The following is a 23930-nucleotide window of genomic DNA, read 5'->3' on the forward strand; positions in this document are numbered from 1 at the left end:
GCCCAACTAAATATACACTCAGTATGTAGTTTCTTCATCCTAGCCTTTTTAACTACGTAGCTTTTTAATATACGTTGATCATACTCGTAAAAGTGGAAGTTATATGATGAATAGACACCAAAAAGGCCATAAAGGCCTACAAAATGCGGCAAAAATTTCATGCGAACAACAAAATCTTTATGAGAAAACAAAAACACAGCGCCTTGTTAAGCAGGCGCTAGGTGAGTCCTTGAGGACAAAAGCTCACTGGAGGAAAATTTCTAACACCATGGGGCGGGTGTCTGTGGTAAAGTCCGTAATCGACGCCAACACTCTTATGGAATGTCACCATAATTCAAGTAAATGCCCATAGGAGGCATCCAGCTTTTACACCCTTTCTTTATGGAAAGCAGGTGGGAGTATTAATCGGTCAGCAGTTGAGATAACTAAGAGATATTTTGAGCTTTATTAGCCAAGAAGCGCATAAGAAGCCCAGAGAACCAAAGTCGTTATAGGCTTATACGCCGTCGTACAATAATGAAATAGAGGTTTCAATGATCGTAAGAAATCGGAAAGAGATAGCCACGGTGCTATACAGCAATGAAAGCTATGAAACCTGGCCATCGGAAGCGTGCTTGGTGTCATTCGACGCTGCGCCGATCAATTAAGACGCCATCAAGGAAGTTGTCAGGATCAAGTTTTTGTGCAGATCTCACAAACGCACTGTACGCAATTATGTTCGCTCATATGAGCCAGCCCGTTTTTCGTGTTGTGTGAGTTGACAATTGTAACTGTATTGCTGTTATTCTTGCTGTGGTTGTTATGCACATCTCCCATTCTGGGATAGATGAGCCCTTACGTCGACAAATGTTTTTCTCAGCATTATTAAGGAAAAAGTAATCGGCATCATGAACGCTGATTCCATGAGTGCTTTCCGAAGATTCAAATATCGACGAAAATGTCAAACTTGGCGCTCCGCTAGTGCGCTTGCAATAGGCAAAAGGCATCTGCGAGCCAGCTGACCAGTGTTGTGGGAGATATCGGCATTTCACATACGATTGATAAACGGAAATGTACGCTGTCAGCATCCTGTTCCTGAGTGCGTTTTGGTGCCGATATGCCGAGTGTGGTTTGCTCAGTGCCATTTGAATTTCAGATTGCACAAACAAACAATTTCAAAGCGCACGTGCGCGGGCGAATGCTCGCACAGCCGTCGCACATGGCACGCAGTTCCGCCGCTGAAGTCAATGTTTATACCTCACGCATTTGCATGTGAGTGTGCATGAGTACTGCGATTCCCCGTCAGTTTGTAAATTGCACCATCTTATTTGAACTTAGGAAAGGGAAATCCGGTGTCTATGATCGAAGTTCACTGTATTATTTGCCTTCATTTGGTCAGAACATTCATCCACAGGTTTACTTCTCATAATCATTTCCTTTTTTTTAGGTCCTTCGTCAGCTATATGAGAAGGACATCTCTCAACAGCTGTAAATTATTTTCCAAAACGATACACAAATTGTGTGCCCAAGAAATGTAAACGACGCACAATGGTAGACAAGGCAAAGGCTGAAAGGCAGAAGTAGATTTTTTAAAATTCAGTTAGTGGGAATGGACATGAAATACTGCGCAACGAGGCCAGCGGTCATTAAGTTACGAACGTGTACATTTCGGAGCTACGAAGTCAACAAATATTCGCTTCAAGCAGAGCCACTGCATAAAACGAGTTGCCTAATTCCTCGAGTATGCACAGCTGTATTGCGAAAGAAAAGTGATCCTTGAATAAAAAAATAAATTAATAATTATTGGGGTTTAACATTCCAGAACAAGATCCCTATATAAGGGACGCCGGAATTGAGGGGTCCGGAAATTTCGACCACCTGAGATTCTTTAACGTGCACCTGAATCAAAGTACGCAGGCCTCAGCCATTTTTGCCTCCATCGAAATGCGACCGCCGCGGTCGGGATCAAGCTCTTAAAAAAAGACAGAGCGAGAATACAAAACCATCTCCTAGCGGCAGGAAATGAACCATGCGACATTTTATGACCGGTCTCAATTCCGTTAGCGTTATGCGATGCATGAGATCTCGAAATACAACAGCATGCTTAAATAAAGTGGCGAATGAGCGACCTCTATACAAGAGAGCATGTATCTTTCACATGCGTATGCACGTTAAGCGCTTCGACATACCAAATACCATGCATTCTGCGCTAACTTGATCATATTGAATCACTTAATTCATCGCAATACACTGCAAAAAAATCTGGCCTCCGTTCACGGATAAAGCAGAAGGTACAGCGCTGCCGAGCACTTTTCCGTGATGCTAAGAAACAATTTCTGTAAAAAGGAGTCTTCTTACGAAGTCCTTGGTTAGCACAGATAAGACAAAGCACTCCGTCACTTCGTGTGAATGATGAACACTATTCGGTGACCAGAAAGAACAATTTCTTTCAAAGAAAGTCTTCTTACGTACTTCTTACGTTAAGATTCCGCAGAACGGTCTGCCCGTATTGTCCAATATGTTACGGCGCATTTGCCTTATTGCAAAATAACTGTTTCGTACCACAGCTGCACATAAAATCTGTTGGCAAAATACGAAAATCCTTTGTGTTTATTAACAAAGTCACATAGACGCTCTGCCACCTATTCAGGTGGCAGTCTCAGTATACAATGGCAACAAGTGAGCGGAGGTCGACCAGTCCACCAGCCACATACCTCCTCGTAAACGTTCGGTATGATCATGTGGTTGTTGTTTCAAGCAGATGCTTCGTGACGTATGAACCATAATTCCAATAGTTTTCTTTCCCCCCGCCTTCGTTCTTGAGCCAGCATCCTCGAATTGTTTAGGTCGAAGCTATTACCTGTCGTCTAGCAGTGTTTAACAAGCTGTCTTAAAATACGCTGCATGAGTGGCTTTAGCAACAACCTCACTTTGTGTTCTTTGGACGTCTTTGGCATATTCCTGTCTGTTTCGCCGATGTAAGTGGTGCCGTGATCCCCGCATCGTACTCTGTAGATGACCCTGCTCTAAACATCCGCAGGTGTGAAGTCTTTGAGCTTTGTGAACACATGTCCCGAGGTATACCCAAACACCGCCGAAGATTAGACCGGGGTCATCTACAAAGTACAATGTTGAGATTGCGACACGACTTGCATAGGCGAAACGGGTGGAAGGTCATCGAAGCTTGAAGAACATAAAAAGGATGTTGCGAAGCAACCCATGCAAAGTGTTCTAAACGGAGCTTGTTGAACGCTGCTGAATGACAAGGCATATTTTCGACCTAATCAATTCGACGACGCTGCCTCGTGTACAAAGGTGGGAGGAAAAGAAAAATCAGGGAATCATGGTTCATTCGTTGCGGCGCATTGGCTTGCAACAACAACACCGGCCTCCTACCAAATGTTTACAAGGAAATGTGCGAATAGTGGACCGGTCTAACTCCACATTTTTGTCGCCAGCGTATACTGAAAATGTCGCCTGCATATGTGGCAATACTTTCATGTCATTTTGTTAATAATCGTTGTGTCAGGTCAAAGTAAACATTTTACAATCAAGCTACACATCACGAGCTGGTAGATGTGGGCGTAGTATGTCATGTGTATATGCACTGTACTGTGTGAACTTGCAGATGAGTGAAGCATACCTGCTGTCTCATGCCAAATAAACAAAGAAGCACACTACTTCATGCTTCTTGAAATGTACTTTCACATATGTATTCAGGAACATAATTGTCAAAGGTGTTGCAAGCCGCTTATGCAACTGTGCACGGCCCATGCACAGCCCCACTTCGCTCCTTTCTGTACGTCTGAAAAGGAAGTGAAAGAAAACACCTGGAGCAACAGCAATGTTCAGAATTTATGCAGATTTAAACATTGCCATGGTGGATGTGTACATGACCTCAATTAGCATCACTGTTTCAGAAATAAAAAAAAGCAGAGACGGTACTTTGCAGATATTTGTGCACTCGTTCTGATCATATGCAGAACAATCAGCATGATTTCACGAAGACTTATTGCTACAGTACACAAGAATTCAGGGTTACATTCTAACTGCAAGAGAATTTATGTACTTGCATAACCGATTCTATTCAATTTTACCATGATGCCGCAGCAAAAGTATTAACAGTTACATTTCTTGAAACTAGTTAATGCTGCGAGAAGACCGAGAGTCGCATGGGTGAAGTAATGAAGAATTGCGCATGTATAAAATGGAATCAGCTCCCACAAGACGAGGCAAATTGTGCACCACTGCGAAGGGCTACTGCTGCAGTGGACATATAATAAGGCTGAAGATGACAAAAAAGCGTAAACGTAAAGGGTGAACATTAAATTGAGAAGCAAGGCTTGCTGTCAATAGCTATTGAATACTATTAGAACACAACTTGACAGTTGTATATCCTGTACATCTTAACGCGACAGAAGTTGAGCTGAAGATGGCTGCTTGAATGAATGTCAAATCATTGAACAAAGAGTGTTGTTGGAGGCAATGTTTCAACAAATTGATGTGTCTAAGTTGTGACAGCAACCTTGATGCGATTCATTGCCCCTATAAAGACGAGTCCCCTTGTCGAATCACTAGCTCCACCAACATTCGTGAGCTGTACATCTCGTTACAGTCTACAAACCTCTACTGTACCAAATGCTACTATGGCAATGATAGTGGGTGCAATACTTAAGCTGCAGTGTCATAACCAGGTGATTGGCTATTCAACTCTTTAAATATATCATATTCATAACGACTGCAAACCTTGAGGCAAGCACAACACAAAGAACAAGCGTAAGGAAATTGAAACGGTTAACTTTAATAAACGAGGTACGGAATTAGTCATCCCCATTTTAAGTATACAAGGTTGTATTTTAGCGAACTCCTTTGCTGTTGAAAAAGATCATGCTGCTAAAAGGATCATACCTGTAGTCAAGTGATAAATTCCAGGACAAAATTTCGTGATGTTGAGAGCATGCATTAAACTTTATGCACGATAAGTGTTAGGTGCAATGTCAGGGAGGTGGAGATCATTTAATGGATAGCAAATACTAAAAATGAAAAGCTCTGAGTAACTATCGCAAGAATAAGGACGAAGTAAGGAGGGAAGCATGCGATAAGCTAGCGCAATGTCTGAGGTGAGGTAATCTTGCCTTTGAATATGCAGTCATAAAGTGAGATCCATTAAGTAGGCGTCACATGCACTGGTTGTGAGAGAGATATGGAAATGACGGACCACCTTTTAAGTAACTGTAAAAATGTCCACCCATGTGCGTGTTGGGAACTAGCTCTCCTGAAGCCCTAGGCTTAGAGAAAGCTTGATAAAGATGAACGCCTGCGCAAGTAAAATCAGTAAATGACAGATGGAGGATTGGTAGTGTAAAAGTAGGGAGAACAGCGAAAAAGAAACTAGCACAAAAACAAGGGTCCTTATGTACAATGCCGAAAAATAAGCTATGACGTTATAAGTTTTTTTAAGGAAAGAAATTTAATTCAGGTAGGAAAGGCATTAAGCCGATTCAAAAATTGAGCCTGGTCAATTGCGTGTGACTGATTCGCTATAAAGGGAACAACTATAGCACCCATCGAAGTGCAGATGTGAAGCTGTGTCATGCAAGATGCAAAGTTATTGCTTTGAGCAATTAGCGCAAAATATTTCAGGAGAGCACCTAAGTGGGCTGGTTAACACATGGTTAAGGCGGGAACAAAGAGCGATGGACACGGGACGGACAAAAGATAGACGAGGGCGACAGCACCCTCGTCTGTTCTTTTTTCACTGTCCAGCGCTGTTCGTTCCCGTTTTAGTGCATAATATTAATTATTCTGAAGGTGGCAGCGTTTCATGGCTAAAATATTTTATTGAATGCTAAACATTTCTTAGCGAACCTCATGCACTTTGGGCGTTTCTATCTATCTATCTATCTATCTATCTATCTATCTATCTATCTATCTATCTATCTATCTATCTATCTATCTATCTATCTATCTATCTATCTATCTATCTATCTATCTATCTATCTATCTATCTATCTATCCGCCTAAGTCTGGGTGCTCTCCTGGTCCTCTCCATAAATTGTGATATACCAAAATTGCAACCGCAGAGCATTAGTGTATGACGAACACGATTCACTGGTGATCACATGAATAACGCAAAATACCTGTCGCCCACATCGTGAAACTCTTTCCCTCAATCACGTATGGCACATACCCGTATACAAGTGTTCATGTTATGCGGGTATGTGCCACAGGTGATAAGAGTCTCAGTCAACGCAGTAACCGTGAACGTACATATTGACACGGAAGGAAAGTAATAATATTACTAATATGTTGAGGTTTTACGCTCATAACCACGATATAATTATGAGAGACGCCATAGTAAAGGGCTCCGGAAGTTTGAACCTTCTGGTATTCGTTCACCTCCACTCTACACGGGCCTCTAGCATTTCGCCTCCATGGAAATGCGACCGCCGTGGCCGGGATGGAATCCGCGACCTTCGGCTCAGCAGCCGAGCACAGTAACCACTACACCACAGCGGTCGACGCGTGGAAAATTAGGGAGCTCAAGACAGAGCACCCCTGGAAGACGCTGGGCTACCATCCACTCGTACACGTGGTCCACAATGTCGACCACGTGGATTACGCAAAAACCGGGGTCAATGCTTTCTACAATAATTCTGCCGAGAGGGCAATGTCCCTCATGGTTATCGGTGACTTCAGCATTGATTCATCAAAACCCAACTACGCCTGGTTCTTATACGGCAGGAAAGACGGCTCGGATGTTGACAGGGCATCACAAGACCTCGGCGCGACGTCCTCAACAGATGGCATCATAGGTAATTTGTTCGTAAAAGCCATACGCGGTTTCCACCAGCTCTACTATTCGCAATGCCAATAGACTGTCGCGCCGCCAAGCGGAATTCAGGAGCGTCCTCTCGAGGAGGGTCAGAAGACGACAAAATGGCAGCACTACGCAGTCGCTCCCTTGTTCGGCTGTCCTAGCCTCAGTGTTAACTCGTTGGCAAGAAAGAACACTACGACTTTGCATGTTCCCTGCATCAGTGACGAAACCGGGTCCTCCGTGACACGAAAAATCTTGTTCGCTCTTGCGATACGCCACATTTTCGTAAAAATACGTGGCAACTCGCGCTTTCAATCCTAGCCCACAGCGTACACATACTATCAGCTTCGCAAGGCTTTCTGTAGCTACCTCGGTTAGTTAAATGTTATCGTCTGAGATATTTAGTTGAAGCTCACCCGGTTTTACTTGCATATAGCATTGGTCAGTGTTTCTTGTAGTTCATGAATCCCAAACACTGTACGCGGGAGGTCGCGCGAGCTCGCCATGTGCCCTTAATTATATAACTGAGCGACCTCAAGTGGGCAATACATTAGAGACTTTTAGCAAGATACGGAAATACGGTACGCAAATACGGTAAGGCCGTATGGTGGCGCTCCTCCTTTCCCGCTCGATGTGCTTTGGCCGCTCAACGAGCGGGAAAGGAGGAGCGGTACCGTACTGCCTTAACGTATTTGCGTATCGTACTTCCGCCACTTGTTAAAGACTATATTCCCTTAACCCCCGCTACCACGCTAAAGCTAAACTATAACTATCTATTAAAATAGGGCCTCTATCCTTTGTCACCAAAGCGCTGTTACGAATCGTGCGAGCGACGTTTCAATCATTCGAGGACGCGTCTGCTCGATGCCTTTCGTGTAGCGAACGCTTTCCACGCCATCCTTCGCCAGTGAATTCGGTTTCATAGCCACCGCTGCACCGCTTGTTTTTGTACGTTTGTTGATAGGTGGCAACACACTGCAAGCGATTTGCTTGTTGACCGGACTGAGAGCATAATGTTCTCCGCACCAAGACGTCTCCCTTATTGTAAACGTGGTGACGCGGAGTGGTAGAAGTCGTTCGGCGGAGAAAATTCTTCAGATTGCTTTCAGCAGTGATGTTGAAAGAGACCATCTTGACGACGAGGATTCTTCACTGCACGTACAAGACTGTGAAAGCACCGAGAGTGACAGTGGCGATGAACGATCAGCTGCTAACTCACGAGGAGCGAGTTGCACTTGACGTCCCTTTGTGCGTTAATGTCCTTTCACGTTCGTAAGTCATTTTGATTGCATTTATGTATAATATCCTTGATGGAGATCAAAACAAAAGCATAGTCCCTCTTGTGCATTGCATGTACCACAATTATTGGGGATATTACGGAGCGCCGGACGCCGTGAACACTCTCGAGCTCGACCAGCGAAGCGAAATGGTTATAGCAATGGAACGTGCAGTCACGGCCACAATCCACGCCTCTCGGCTAACTTCCTCGACGTTGCGAAATCATACGTGTGCATTCTTTTCGACAATCATGTTTTGATCGTGCTGATCGAAACTTTAACATGTGAGTGAAGTTAATTGCACACGGCTAGAGTTTCGGCATGGTTGTGACAGAAGCGCTACTGAATATGGGATGCTAAATGCGTGTGTTCCGTTGAAGACGTAACTCCGTGTTCCCGACTGCGCAAGTAATGACGACGGCGTATTATGTTTGCAAGCCATCACCACGTTAAATTTGCGGTCCCGTGCAGCAGCGATGGCGCTACTTGCTGGCGGCCTAGTACTGCGGCAAATCCGTCAGGCAGGCTCGGTACGTACTACCTCGGAGTGCCGTTCAGCTCATACGTCAATTCTAGTTCATGCAATTTTATGTAGCACGCACAGGATTTCGCAAAGCATCGTTATGCACGGTAACGGAGCTGAAATACAACCTTTCACACCGCAGCAAATAATTAGGTGGCGAGTACTTAGCACTTTTCATGGTTTCGGTGGGTATTTTAGTCTCATATCTATTTCAGCGCAGCTCATGACTTCATCCGGTGAAAGTGGCACGGGCCGCACGTCTGCATGTCCTATCTATTCCTATGCTAACAAACGGGTTGACCCTCCCCCTTAAAAAGCACGGCGCGCCACCTATAGTTCCTGGGCATTGCGAATACCTCGCACTTCACTGCACTTAGACCGTTCGTAGCCCCGATCACGAACGGATCCGATAACAAGCCCTGTCCAGCTGCCGGTGCTCACTGATCACGATGATGATGACCTTATTCAAGAATTGCCAAGAACCCCTTCCACATATGCGCAAGGGTTTGTGAAACGTGCGCGCGTTCTCCGTCATAACGGATAAGTATAAGCATGACAACTGTAACGCAACTCTAACAACGGCATCATCATCATCATCATCATCATCAGCCTGTCTACGCCCACTGCAGGGCAAAGGCCTCTCCCATGTACCGCCAATCAACCCGGTCCTCTGCTTTCTGCTGCCACGTTATACGTACGAACTTCTTAATCTCATCTACCCACCTAATTTTCTGTCTCCTCCTCACGCGTTTGCCAATCTCTTGGAATCCAGTCAGTTACTCTTAATGACCGCCGGTTATCCTGCCAACGTGCTACATGCCCGACCCATATCCATTTCTTCTTCTTGATTTCAACTAAGATATCCTTAGCCCCCGTTTGTTCTCTGACCCACTCTCTTTTCTTCCTGTCTTATAAAGTTACACCTATCACTTTCCATTCCATCACTCGCTGCATCGTCCTCAATTTAAGTTGAACCCTCTTTGTAAGTCTCCAGGTTCCTGCTCCGTAGGTAAGTACGGTAAGATGCAGCTGTTATATACCTTCCTCTTGAGGTATAGTGGTAGATTACCATTCATTATTTCATAATGCTTGCCGAATGAGCCCCATCCCATCCTTATTCTTCTAGTTATTTCACTCTCATGGTTCGGCTCAGCGGCTACTACCTGTTCTAAGTAGACGTGCTCTTTTACAACTTCCAGTGTCTCGCCACCTATTGCAAAGCGCTGTTCTCTGCCAAGATTGTTCCACATTACTTTAGTTTTATGCATATCAATTTTCAGACCTACTCTTCTACTTTCTGTATCCAGTTCAGTAATCATGAGCTGTTTTCGTCTCCCGCGTTGCTCATTAATGCAATCTCATCAGCGAATCGCAGGTTACTGAGATACACTCCATTAACACTTATCCCTAATTCTTCCCACTCTAGGGCCCTGAAAACCTCCTGTAAACACGCGGTGAATAGCATTGAAGAGATCGTGTCTCCCTGCCGTACGCCCTTCTTTATTGGGATTGGGTCGCTTTCTTTATGGTGGACTATAGTGGCTGTGGTACCGCTGTAGAGTTCTTGCACTACGTTTATATAGGCTTCGTCGATACCCTGATTCCGCAGTGCCTGCATGACTGCTGATGTTACCACCGAATCAAATGCCTTCTCGTAATCTATGAAGGCTCTGTATAGGTGTTGCTTGTATTCCGCGCACTTCTCTATCACCTGATTGATAGTATGAATATGGTCTATTTTTGAGAAGCCTGTACGAAATCCTGCCTGGTCCTTTGCTTGATTGAACTCTAATGTCGTATTAATTTTGTTAGCATTTACTTTTGTAAATAGCTTGTAGACAACGGCCAGTAAGCTTATGGGCCTTGAATTTTTCAGGTCCTTGACGTCCCCTTTCTTATGGATGAAGATGATGTTGGCATTTTTCCAAGATTCTGGTATCTTCCCCGTCGGGAGACACTTCGTATACAGGTTGGCCAGTTTTTCTAACATAACCTCTCCACCATCTTTAAACAGGTCTGATGTTACCTGATCCTCATCAGAGGCTTTGCCTCTTGCATTCCCTCTAGGGCTTTCTTTACTTCTCCTGTCAATACTGGTGGGATGTCGGATTCCTCTGGGCTATTACTGCTTCTTACGTTATCATCCTGACTGTCTCGGCTGCTGTACAGGTCTCTGTAGAAGTCTTCCGCTACCTCAACTATTCTATCCACATTGGTTGTGACCTTGCCTTCCTTGTCCCTTAATGCATCATCATCATCAGCCTGTCTACGCCCACTGCAGGGCAAAGGCCTCTCCCATGTTCCGCCAATCAACCCGGTCCTGTGCTTTCTGCTGCCACGCTATACCTACAAACTCCTTAATCTCATCTACCCATCTAATTTTCTGTCTCCCCTCACGCGTTTGCCATCTCTTGGAATCCACTCAGTTACCCTTAATGACCACCGGTTGTCCTGCCAACGTGCTACGTGCCCGGCCCATATCCATTCCTTATTCCTTGATTTCAACTATAGCATCCTTAACCCCCTGATTTTTGCCTATGCACAGTTTTGTCTTCATGGCTTTCAGGCTTCTTCCGTTCTTTACAGCATGCTCAAATCTCTCCATATTATACTTTGTCATGTCGGCTACTTTAGGCCCATTGATTAACTTCGAAATCTCCGCCAGCTCTATGTTGTCTGTTGCATTTGAGGCTTTCATGGCTTGACGTTCCTTAATGAGATTTTTCGTCTCCTGGGATAGCTTACCACTGTCCTGTCTAACGACTGTACCCCCACATTCCACTGCGCACTCCTTAATGATACTAGCCAGATTATCATTCATTGCGTCAACGCTAAGGTCGGTTTCCTCGGTTAAAGCCGCGCACCTACTCTGAAGTGAAACTGAATTCATGTACTTTCCCTCTCAGATCTAGTTCATTAATCGGATTCTTGCGTATCAGTTTCTGCTGTTCCTTCCTCAAGTCTAGTTGAATTCTAGAACTTACCATTCTATGGTCACTGCATCAAATCTTGTTAACTACGTCCACATCCTGAACAATGCCCGGGTGGAGACACATTATGAAGTCTATTTCATTTTTAGTTTCGCCATTAGGGCTGACGCGCTGGAGTTTCGAGTACTGTGGCGGAGCCTGGTGGCGTGCGCCGAAGTTGCTTGGGTAGTCAAAAATGAACGCCGACCGGCGAGTTACGCACTTCTCAGTTGCTTTAAGCGTTTTACTTAATTTTGCGCCTAGTTTTCAGGCTCAAAAAGTGCTTAAAACGTACGCAGGAACTTGTCCGCTATGCCTGCAGAGTCTGACATGTTTGACGAGTGATCCATGCTTCAACAAACCGCGCCGAAAGCAGGTGGTCCGGGCGACGGCTCTGAGCAGCGCGCGGTCCCGAAGCGCGGTCGCCGCCGTTATTGTTGCGTGGTTAATTGCCTCGAACATGGGGGTAAGGATTCTAATGTGCGGTTTTACTGGTTCCCCTGAAAGCCGTACGAAGTGGAGCGACGGAACCGCTGGATACGTGCCGTCCGACGCGTGAAGTGAGTACGCGAGCAAAACGTGGTTTGCAACGTAACGTGCTGATTACTTTTCGTACGCGCGTGCACGCGTTTATATGTGTATATATTCCCTGTGTGCAGTCCAGACGGTACCCCGTGGCTGCCGACGGCGATCACGAGGATATGCAGCCGGCATTTCGTGCGAAACGAGAAAAACGATGCCATGAGTCACCCTGCGTATGTGCCTACGATTTTTCCGGCAGCTTACAGCCGGCTGCTTCCAGCGGCCGGCTGTAAACATTGCGCGCCGTCGCTTCTCGACCGCCACCGCGCGCTGACAGAATTTGACGAATTCCCTAGAAGGAAATGTTGAAAATTACGACCGTGCATGGGGAAAAAGTGTGTTTGCGACTGAATGCGGCAGAAAACGGCACACGACGCGAATGTGCTCATTCGGGCAGCCGACGGCTAGCCTTCGTCACTGGACCTTTCTTGATTCCGTTTCGTCGTGTAATGCAAATCATGTCGGCTTTCTTAACAGCAATCTTTTCGTTTATGCACTGTCGTTAATCGCGCGAGCATGCCTCGTAAAACTTAACTCGAGTTCAACGTCGTATGAGATTGGCTGCACTTGCGAGTTGCAGCGCGGCGAAATGGTTCCTTCAATCTCCTGCACGTCGTAAACATACTTGACGTTGACGAGCTTCTTGCGTTTACGCAGATTGCTTGACCTGAAGAACTCAGCCACGCCAGAAACTGGCCGAGATCCAAAGCGCAGCACAACCGACAGCGGCGGCTCCATTGCGCATCTGAGCTTAGTGCTGCATGCGGCCGCCAGTTTGACTACTCGAAACCAAAGAACTTGTCGTAGGGGGCGCTTTTTAGCACCGTTTTCGCAGCGCCGCCTGGGCAGCCAGTCAGGCCTTTAGGACTCCTCGACGTCCACTTCCGAGTAGCCCGTTTTGTGAAAGAAGGTATTCAAGCTCCGTAAATTATTGCGTTCTCCGAACTCTACTAGTAACTCCCCTCTGGCGTTTCTAGAGCCGATGCCATATTCCCCAACTACATGATCTCCAGCCTGCTTCTTTCCTATGTTTGCGTTAAAGTCACCTATCAGTACAGTATACATTACCTTACTCATTTCTGATTCTGCGTCTTCGTAGAAGCGTTCAACTAGTTGATCATCATGGCTGGATGTAGGCGCGTAGGCCCGTACCACCTTCATCTTATACCTCTTAATAAACTTACGATACATATCACCCTCTCGTTAATGCTATAGTATTCCTCTATATTGTCAGCTATATTTTTATGAATAAGAAACCCCTCCCAGAATTCTCTTCTGTCAGCTGAGCCACGATAGCATAGTACGTGTCCATTCTTGAGCACTGTATAAGCCTCCTGCGGCCTCCTAACGTCACTGAGCCCTATTACATCCCATTTAACACCCTCTAATTCCTCGAATAGTACAGCTAGACTCGCCTCACTAGATAAAGTTCAGGCGTTATACGTAGCCAAGTTCAGACTCCAATGGCGGCCTTTCCGGACGCAGAGACTCTTAGCACCCTCTGCTGCGTTGCAGGTCTGACCGCCGCCTTGGTCAGTTGCTTCGCAGCCGCTGGGGACTGAGGGCCGAGGTTTAATTGGTGTACTCATGTGGGAGGTAGTGGCCAAGTACTACACCAGGGTGGCCAGTCATGCTCTGGCGAGGGAGTGCATTGCTGGCTCTGGTCACCAGTGAGGCCGCACCCCAGGACTCTTTTACACAATTCCATCATCACGCGGATTTTTTTAAAGATCCGGTTGGGAATTGTTCAGCACCGGGATTCGAACCACAGACCTCTTGCATACGAGGCCGATGGTCTACCACTACGCCATCGCTGCCATACATCATGTACATCATGTTGGCATAAATCATGGTGGCATACATCATGCTGTTTCTCTGCATTCCAATCTCATTCATCTTGCACTCATTGTTTCCCTTCAACATGACCAGCTCAAAACAGTATTCTTCATTAAATGGAACTTTGTACATTACCTTTACGTTGCCTGCAGATGCTTATTTCTTCTGGCTGAATAAGCGCCTCTTATGGCATGCTTCCCTCAGCCACATTCCGGACTGGATGGTCAGCACTCCACTGTTTGTCGTGGCACTGCTGTTTGCTACCTGCAGTACGTTCCGAAAAACTTTAGCATTCAAACATGAAAAATAAAAGCCGACGCAGGTGTGCCAGCAGCACCTTGCCCTTTGAGGAGGGAAGAAGAGCTCTGATAGGTGGCTAATTCAAGACAAGCGTTGTTCTTCACAAGATATTATTATGCGATGAGAGGTGGGACTTCAATACACGGACGCACATATAGTGCTAAAAGCAATTGAAAATTCAGCTGAGAGTACGGCTTCTCAAATTAGGTCAACGCCCAGAAAGGATAAAAAAGGGGCAGACCAACCGAACAAAATACAGTGTCGTGCTGCTCAAGTTGTAGTTTTGGCAAATCTACGTTATCTGTTGCTTGAAAATGATAAGCAATTTCCTAGAATACTAATCTAAACGCTTTTGAGGGTCACGTTACTTAATGACATATAAAATTCCGCCTAAAGAAAACACCCCTAGATACATTTTATTTATCCCAGTGTAACGATTCACGATTGACAGCACAACATGGTGGCTCAAGATAATTCCTTCAGAGCTCGTGCGAAAGAAATGAATCTTGAAGCTTCGGTTTCATGGCGTTACTCCAAGTTGACAAGAGCCATGCATAAGTTTGACACGCATAAAACGCATGACAATGGTGTGCCTGGCAAAAATGTCTCCTTTCAGCACAATAATAACGTAGAGCAGTGCGTGCAAGCGAGCTAATTGCCAAAACTATAAAACTACCGACTAAGTTCTTGACAAACATCATGCGCGAGCACAATCCACACAACTACAACCGCATACAGTCGCAACACGTTATGCGATTTTCTTCTGTGACAACGCGTACTGCAATAAGAACAACTCCCAACGTACGAAGCGTAACGCTCAATATCACTTACTAACTCTGGCAAGAAAGCACGGTGGCAGCGTACACTGCAGGCTGACCGCCGGTTTTCAAGCGATGCGTCAAGCAAGGAATGGCCAAGCTACCCGCGTCCGGCCATCCCCGAGGCCATTCTTTTTAGACATTTTGCGTTGCAGCTGCTAGAAAGATCTGCTAGAAAGACCCCTGAAGACGCAGCTCGGAATGTAATTGCCAGAACCATCAGAATTCCGGGGTCGGATCCAAGTATAACAGGGTACCTATGCCCTTGCCCCCCTCCCCGCTTTAATTTTCGTTAGCAAAGAATATGCAGGCATGAGATTTTTCTTTCGAAATTTTTTCCACTGCTTTACTAGCTCACTAACCCCCCCCCCCCCACCCCTCATAGTGGATGCTTGAACTGTTATTTAAAGGCTGGAATGGTCGATGGGTATCTGTTTAGGGATAAAGCAAGAAAGAAAAAACTGGATAAAACGTGCCGCATCGTTTTTGCTACTTTAAAGCTGCCTATACCGTTGTTGTTTCTTGGAAAGGGATGCGCCTCATTGTAGCTCTGCTGCCAAAACAGAAAGCACCAGCAACGAGGTTCTTGGGAAGACGAGCCTGGCAGGTGCATGTCATGACTGACTAAATGCATACGGATAGAGGAAGGTAAAAAATCTCATGCCTGCGTTGTTACACAGCTGGCGGCAGTAAGAAAAATGTGTGTCCTCTGTAAATGCATGGGTAAAACAGCATATGTCTGCCGCTTGACGTTGCGCATTCGGCTCTCTCACTGGGCGCGTTACGTTAGCACGCTCCGAACTCCAAAAGAACACGCTCGAATGCGACGCCTAGAGTGCGACGCCTTCGGTGCTTAGCTTAACGGCGATTTCCGCCGAGTGCGTTCGGGGGCACAAAAGCGTTACATGGCGAATGGCATGTTGCTTTCGCAGTAGGAACGAGTTAGGAAGGAGAACGCACTTCATCGGGGGAAATGGTCGGAAACACGTCATTTTTCCGGAAGAGGTAACAGGCGCGAGCTGTCGTGCACCGTCCCATGCACCGTCTCAGGGTTGGATCGCGTAAAGCGTGCTCCGTAATCACGCACCGGAAGTCGCTTTTTAAGCCTCTTTTGTTAGTTCACAGCGCAAAAGGGACGAGGGCAAGTACAAAGAAGGCGAAGACACGAACGTTATTGGAAGGGTCGTTCCAAATAAATAATATACAAAAGACAACCACGCCTCAGCGGACCGACTGCGCGTGTGCAGCAGAGTCATCCCAGCGATGTCAAGGATCCAGAACACGTAGACTATACGCGTGCGTCCAGAAAACAAAGAAACAAAACTAAAAGAGATGCAAAGAAACTTTTTTCCCGCGTTAATTAGGATTACAATCTCAAATTTAAAAATTGCAGCTTTTTTTTTGCTAACACCAACAGACGGATGGCTTATGCACCTCTCCCCTTCTTTGTTAATGCACAAAGCTTCCATTATTTCCCTCGTGTCCTGAACTTCTGATGTTTCTGCCGGAACAAACAGTTTCCGCACCATCGGCTCGCGTCTACAATCTTTGCAGTGTGGATACGATTTGCAACCCCGGTTTATGCTCGGCAGTCGCGCCCGTTTCCCTCCATTCGGCTAGCGTCTTCAAGTGAAAGGTTGTTGTCTCAAAACTGAATAGACTTTTTTCAAGCACTCGAGTGCCACCAAAGGGAGCGCAAGCACTGATGGGAACAGTGTGTACGCCGCAGCAGTCACCGTGACGAGCGCGCGGGCCAGCGCTTCTCAAATCAAATGAATGTGACAAGGTGTAATATATCACTGCGTAATTCAGTCATGAACTTCTTCTGTGTTTATAGTTAAGATGGCATCTTTGCGATTTCCATAGAGTGCTCCAGCGTGTCACTGTAGGCCATGGCTGAGCACTTTTAAGGCGTTCTTTTTTGTTTTTTTGTTTTTTTTTTGTGGGGGGAGGCAGTATGCCCTCCGACATAATTGAAACAAAGTGGTCACTGCTATTCGCAGATTTCTTTGGAAGCAATGTCTACCGACGCTGTTGACGAGCACAACTGCAAGGCTCTGGGATTTGAACATTGCGCGAGCGTGTAATGTCGGCATTTATTAAAATAAGATACATTGAGTAAACACGTTGCTCCCACCGCAGGTAACACAAGTTATGCTTTTATCACCATTTATTGACACCGTCTGCAGATGGTATACATTTGACGAACGCCGGTTGTGTATTCACGTGCTGGCTCACGTGACCATACTGTGGATATCTAGCCGCACTCGTGAGCCACAAGAGGTTACATTTGAGGGGTCATCGAGGCTGAACGCGGTTGGCAAGTGCACGAGTGTTCATGACACTAAATGCTCAAACGGAAAGCTATATCTCTGGCATTTCTGGCATCTATACATACATTACAAATAATTGCCGAATAAACACGAATTCACGGTTCCAGCTCATGTGGGAGATGGGACGGTTCATTTCATTTTGTAACCCCCCCTTATGTAATGCCCTGTTTAGGGTACTTAAGGGTTAATAAATGATGATGATGATGATGATGATCTCTGCTTCAGCGGCGCTCGTCACCCCCGCTCGCACGCTTTTACCCGCGGGTCGAATATGCGATGCGCGGGGGGACTTTAGCGATCTGGACTTTATACGGAACGTGACGGCGACGGCGAAAACCCATCTAGTGTCTATAAGTGTCTATATATTTGCAGTCGTAATAAAAAAATAAAGATAAACCATGGAGAGCACTCGTTGTTCAACAATCCCCAGGCTTTTCATCAACACATCACGTCTAAAGAAAAAGTAGACTGGTAAACAGTCGCAGTGTGTCCCTGGCTAACTTCACACTCTCTGTACTTTAAAAGAAAGCAATATGTCCGTGGTGTCGGCGTCCCTTTCCTCGGTATTTTGATATAACGAGAGGCATCTGTAAGTTGTACGGCTGTCTTGTTTGGGCCAGTTTTGCAATGTGTCACGGGCAGCATCAGCGCGATGTGTAATCTTCGTATTTCTGTAATTGATAATTTTTTCCCTTGTTCGAACTTGCTTCGGTCACTCGCTAACGCGCTTTCGGTGATTTTGCTCACAGCTGGCGCAAAGGTTCATTCGGCGGAATTTATATTTGGAAAGAGGCGCAGTAGCGCTGGCGTCAAACCCACGAAAGCGCGAGAGCAGGTTGAAGCGTATAACGTTTTGACGTGCCGGCAAGCACTCGTGCTCTATGATTGCAATTGTCTATATATAGTTTGTATGACAGGAGGAAGAGACGGATGGCTTTATATGCTGCCATAACGAACTATGTAGAAATTGGCACCAACAGATATCACTTAAATTTTAAAGTAGGTAGTCAACTTTGCCGCAGCGAAACGAGATCTAACGCCATCAGATTTCCCGCCGTGGCTGTGTGGCAGTGTTCACAGGTTTTCCCTTGGCAACGGTTAAAGGTACGAAAGTGAATTTAGTGCCACCGTCCGGCCTGCCATTACGCTATCGTCGTGATGCCACGCTAGACTTCGCGTCACCGTTATTCATCGTCGTTATTTGTATCACCTTCTCTTCTTCTAGTTCGCCGTAACCAAGTGACTAACAATGAAACAAAGAACTAAGCGAGAAATTCTAACGAAGAAACGTATTCGTGGGCAATACGGTGGTGAAACGTGTGCCCCTCACCTCCGTGAGTAGATGGAGCTCAGACGAGCTAACGACTATGCTTTCAGAGAACGTTTGTTCGTCGATAAAAGGTAATGTCAGAAACACGGTTGGCATAACCTATATCGGCTCCAGCGACTGCAAGTAACAACTTAGCGATCGTGAAAACTTAGTTATTGTAGTACATCGGATCGAACATCAAGAAATGGTACAGTGATAATACCTAAATAAGTTGTTCTTGAGATCATGGAAGTATTAATCACAGACAAAGTAAGCGCAATGGTTGCAAACTCTGTGGCGACCACTCGCTCTGCAGGAAATTCTTTCAAACCTTCCTTAATTCCTATTTTTATTGCGGTGAGCGTTGAGATGGGGTGTGCTGCAGATAGCATTCACCGTGACAATAACTGTGACACCACCAGCGGATTATGTAGCATGGGCTATTTGAGCGCACCGCAATTTTTATTGCGAAATTAAATAGACAGTCTCGGGGGGATTTCGCCGCCACCGTCATGTTCCGTATAACGTGCATAATAATAATATCTGAGGTTTAACGTCCGAAAACAACCATATGATTATGAGAGACGCCGTAGGGGAGGGCTCCGGAAATTTCGACCACCTGGGGTTCTTTAACGTGCACCTAAATCTAAGTACACGGGCCTCGAACATTTTCGCCTCCACCGAAAATGCAGCCGTCGAGGCCGGCATTCGATCCCGCGACCTTCGGTTCAGCAGTCTAGCGCCATAACCACCAGACCACCGTGGCGGGGCCCGTATAACGTACAAATCGATAAAACTGCCCCGCGCCTCGTGTGTTCCGCGCGCGAGTAGAAAGCACGCGAGCGCTGAGGGAAGAACGCCGCTGAAGCAGAGATTAGACGATGCGGCCACCTCTGTCGCACATTTGATAAATTCGCAGAACCAACTGCGAACGCCATTCGCAGCAGCAACTGCGAACTGCCATCGCAAGGGTACGGTCGCGAGTGCTAACTTCACAGACATCAGTAGAAGGCTCGTATACCCTTGTATGTTCCGAGCTCTCAACGCACACCGGGTTGCGACGGCAGACAAGGCAAAAACAGCTTTGCTTCCTTCAACGGCTGTTTCTCTGACTCCAGCGTTTTGTAGACTTACGCAAGATCGGATACAAAAGAGTTAACGGCTAGCCTTCTTTTGTATAACATTAAAATTTGTTATTATCGCATTCATTGATGCGCCCTTGCGGCGAAACTCTGATACTTTCCCGCCTTCTGAGTGCCGTGCTACAGGTCCTTCTTGACTTGTTAATATTCATTGGAGCATGCACACATATTATTTTCTCGCAAGTGCTCTACCACTCACCGACAACGTTTGCAAATAAAATACTTGTGCAGCCTCAGTAATTGCTCCAACTCGCTCCAGTCCGTTCATCATTCGAGCGAGATTCTCGAGTACGGGTGTATAAATGTTCTGTCAGAATCGAACACGTCTTATACGCAGAAGACATTGGCTGCACAAATGCCGGAGTTCAATAAACCCCTTCAATGGCGATTATAACTCAATCTGTTTCAAAGGCCTTCCAGAGGCATGCAATTCTTGTTACCTTGCGCTATTAACTCGACCATCTCGCCCAACTTGTTTCCTCGCCACTAGACATGTGCGGGTCCTGCTGTTCAAAAATAAAAAATAACCTCTTTTGGAACTGCACATATGGACAACCTCCGAAGATCCCTCCCAATGCCTCTGCAACTGTGACATCTGCAGTGAGATATGTCAGCTGCACGTAAATCAGGGCTGGGCAGTATCGCGATAGTATTTCAGAGATACTTTTGAGTATCTGTATTTCTGTATCGAGATACATTTGAAAAATGTATTTGTATCACAGTAGTGAAATACATTTACGATGTATCGTTTGTATCGCGATACTATGCATGACACGAGCATCTCTTTACATTTTTTCTGGTCGCAAATGAGTTGAGGCGTGTTTTTCGAGGCGGAATGAGGGTTTCTTTTTTGTTTGTTTCTGTGCCAAGACAAGCAAAGGCGCGCCGCCGGTCGCCGACAGAAAGGAAAGCGATGGTTTCCCCTCATGCACAGAATGGCCCATGTGGTAAACACGCGACGCCACAGACAGCAGAATCGCGGAGGCAGTGTTGTCGGCCTTCGATGACGAAAGTCGCTGTCTCTCAAGGCCAGTGCAGCACGCCTAATTTTTTTAGGGTGACAAGTGATTACTTCGTGACCTCCCGCGCGGGTACCGCCTTGGACCAGAGGCTTTGCAATGCTTTGCGTGCGTTCAGTTCTCAAAGCGGCTGCACTTCGAAAAGCAGTTCCCGTTGTCGCGGTGGAAGTGACTAGAAGATGGCTATCTTCCTCGCGCTTTCAGCCACCTATCTAGCGTATCGGGGTGCGTTCCTAATTGTTCACAAGCGTGAAACGGTCTTTTGTTTTACCAGGCTCCCCCCACCGCCGGAACTGACTTCGCCTGTTGCGGCTCGCTGAAATGGGTGCTGGTAGCGTCAGTGGTGGTGATAGCTTTATCGAAGAGTGACGCTTTCGGCCCAGGCGACAAGTGCTTGCTGTAGTTTGTGATGGGGCGCTCTGAGCAGCTGTCCCTGTTTCCACGCCTGTTTAGAGAGATGGCAGGAGCGAATTGGGAGGACTTAAACTATCTCACCCCCAAACAACGTGATTTTTGGAAGTCAATGTTTGAATTGTGGAGTTTTTACGTATTGTGTTCCATTGCGCGTAGGTAATGAAGGCCGGCCTATATGGCCAGCGGAATCCTCAGCCGTCTTGCCCGGCGCCAACCGGGCCAGACCGCTGAGGGTTCCGAAGATAGGGACCGACTTCGGCTTCTGAATGGTCAGAACAACCCACGTGAGGGCGGAAAAATATCGGTATCTAGATGATCCAAGAAGAGATATCGCCACGCTGCAGGGCTACCCGGCTATAAAAGCGGTATTTATTCACTATAACACGAATTTGTACTCGTCTGCAGCGGTATAGAGAGACTTTTCTTCTTTCGCGCAAGTCTTGTGCTGCGGCCGAACCGACACTGTCTAGAAGACAGCCTATTTGAAATGCTCACACAGCAACCTACTCAGCAACGCAGATCTTATGTACAAAATAAACGTATACTTTTTTTTCAATTCACTGGTGTTCATAGTGATTCGAGTGATTTGATTAAACTGTTCTTTTTTCTAGCACAGCTCATTTTGTTGTCACCAAGTATGTCGATTTCGGAGTCTAATGCTTGTTACTCTTTCTGTGAAATGGTGTACTTTTTATTGCAGTTGATACGTGTAATTATGTCATTATTACTAATTATGTACTTTGTAACCCCCCCCCCCTGTTTAATGTCTTAATGGCACTGAGGGTACTGTAATCAATAAATAAACTGAAAGTATCAATGCGCTGCAACTTTACTTATAACATTACGCTGCACTTATAAATGTCTTTGCAGAGTATGAGCATCCTTGAAATGAAAAAAGTATTCCAGTATCTGTATTACGGAATACTTTTTTCATCCTGTTGCGAAAGTATCTCCGAAATATCCCGTTACGTTAAAGGCAAATGTGTCTCAGTATCTGTATTTTAGGCTTCCAGTCCATGTATTTCGATATCTGTATTCCGGAATACTTTTTCCGAGTATCTCTGCCCAGCCCTGACGTAAATACGCGGCGCACGTGCACATGTGCATACACCTCAAATGAACATTCTTTTTCGCGACAAGGGTAAGACAACGTTTTAGTTGTAATGACACGCACATGTGAAAGCTAGCGCTGTCGAGGCTACAATAGCGTCGCAAATTTTTAGGCTGTTACTTCGCTTACTCAAAGATGATTCCCGTCATTTCAATGCCAAGAGCAGTTTGTATTTAGGTATTTTTACGGCGGAACTGTTCAAAATCGTCGCTGCGTAGGTTCGCCTCAGTATAAAACTATCATCATCATGAACAGTCTCTACCCTATATAGCATCTCGCCTCGCCTTGCACTTGTCACAGCTGCGCCTAGCGCCTGCAACGCAATAACTGAGCCGGTGCGGGCTCATTGCCCTTGCTAATAAAGACCACGCTAAGAACATGTCAAATAATGCCTCGATAATTACAACCGCCACAAATAGGAACATGTTAATGAGACCATGCTAATTGAGACCCTACTAATTATTACCTGACTAATTAAGATATTGTAAATAAAATATATTAGCTTGTTCCAAACTAATTAAGACCTTGTTAATTAGGTCATTTATCATTATTTAAGCAAGTAGCACACTTGCCAAGGAATTCATAGGGCCCATTTGCAGGCACAGCTTGCTCCCTAACGCCGTACACATGATTGCCGGCGTATAGATCGTTGCCGTGAAGAACACGGCTTGCATTTTAAATATCTTTCTTCGTGTTTAGTTCTGCGGAATCCAAACAATACCACGCGCTGCTCGTTCCGCAATGTCATTACAAAGAGCCCCCGCAACATCTCACGACGGGGTCACGCGCGCGGCCGCCGTAGCGCCACCATACCAGCTGACGAGGCCTATAAAACGAACCTACCAAATGCAGCTTCAATAAGACACGGGTTCACCGAGTCAGCAACCAGCGTTGGTAACAGATGCTCGCATGCTCAAGGAAAAAAAAATCGGTGGCACCTAGACAATTCTTATAATGTGCAAATGCAAGAGCACTACCCGCCGTTGAGTGTGGGGCTGAGTTCACTGCCGACCAAATACGAGACAACCGCAGCGCAGGAAAACGGGTCCAGCCACCCGCTGCTGCGAAGCAACGTGCGCTAGCCAAGCCTCCGATGACGCCAGAAAGCCGAGAAAGTGACTGTGGAGCGAGCACGGCGAGCTGCAGGGCTATCTAGTGAATCGCCCGCAATGCAGAGCCCGATGAAATGGCCGGTATGAAGATGACGTACCTGTGCGCCGCTTCTTCTGCGAGGCCTCTCTCATGACGGCAGATCCGTGCAATGAGCCAAGTAATGCACTCGCATTAAAATCTGAACCAGCCAGAAACATTAGCACTCGGCAATGGTGCTTCCGTGATTTGATACATTATTTTCACGAATGTGACCGACCGTTTTCATAAATAAAATATACCACAGCTTCCCCGACTTCATGTAGCGAAGGCTGATGAAAAAGCGCAGCTGGTGATTTTTGTTTAGCTTTACGATCTCTTTTACTAAGTACTATTTTATCTGTTCGAT

General features: G+C 46.0%; 1 long non-coding RNA gene across 1 annotated transcript in view; it reads right to left on the reverse strand.

The window, feature by feature from the left end:
- The window catches only part of LOC119390763 (uncharacterized), a 41092-nt gene that overhangs the window by 12513 nt on the left and 4649 nt on the right, over positions 1–23930 (reverse strand). Inside the window, exons 2-4 of the long non-coding RNA XR_005183487.2 lie at positions 14122–14250; positions 3623–3784; positions 2452–2559 (exon numbers count right to left, since the gene is read on the reverse strand). This is a non-coding gene — a long non-coding RNA (uncharacterized LOC119390763). The remainder of the gene's footprint in view (positions 1–2451; positions 2560–3622; positions 3785–14121; positions 14251–23930) is intronic.

Source organism: Rhipicephalus sanguineus, chromosome 4 (genome assembly GCF_013339695.2).
Source record: "Rhipicephalus sanguineus isolate Rsan-2018 chromosome 4, BIME_Rsan_1.4, whole genome shotgun sequence".
Lineage (NCBI taxonomy): Eukaryota > Metazoa > Arthropoda > Arachnida > Ixodida > Ixodidae > Rhipicephalus > Rhipicephalus sanguineus.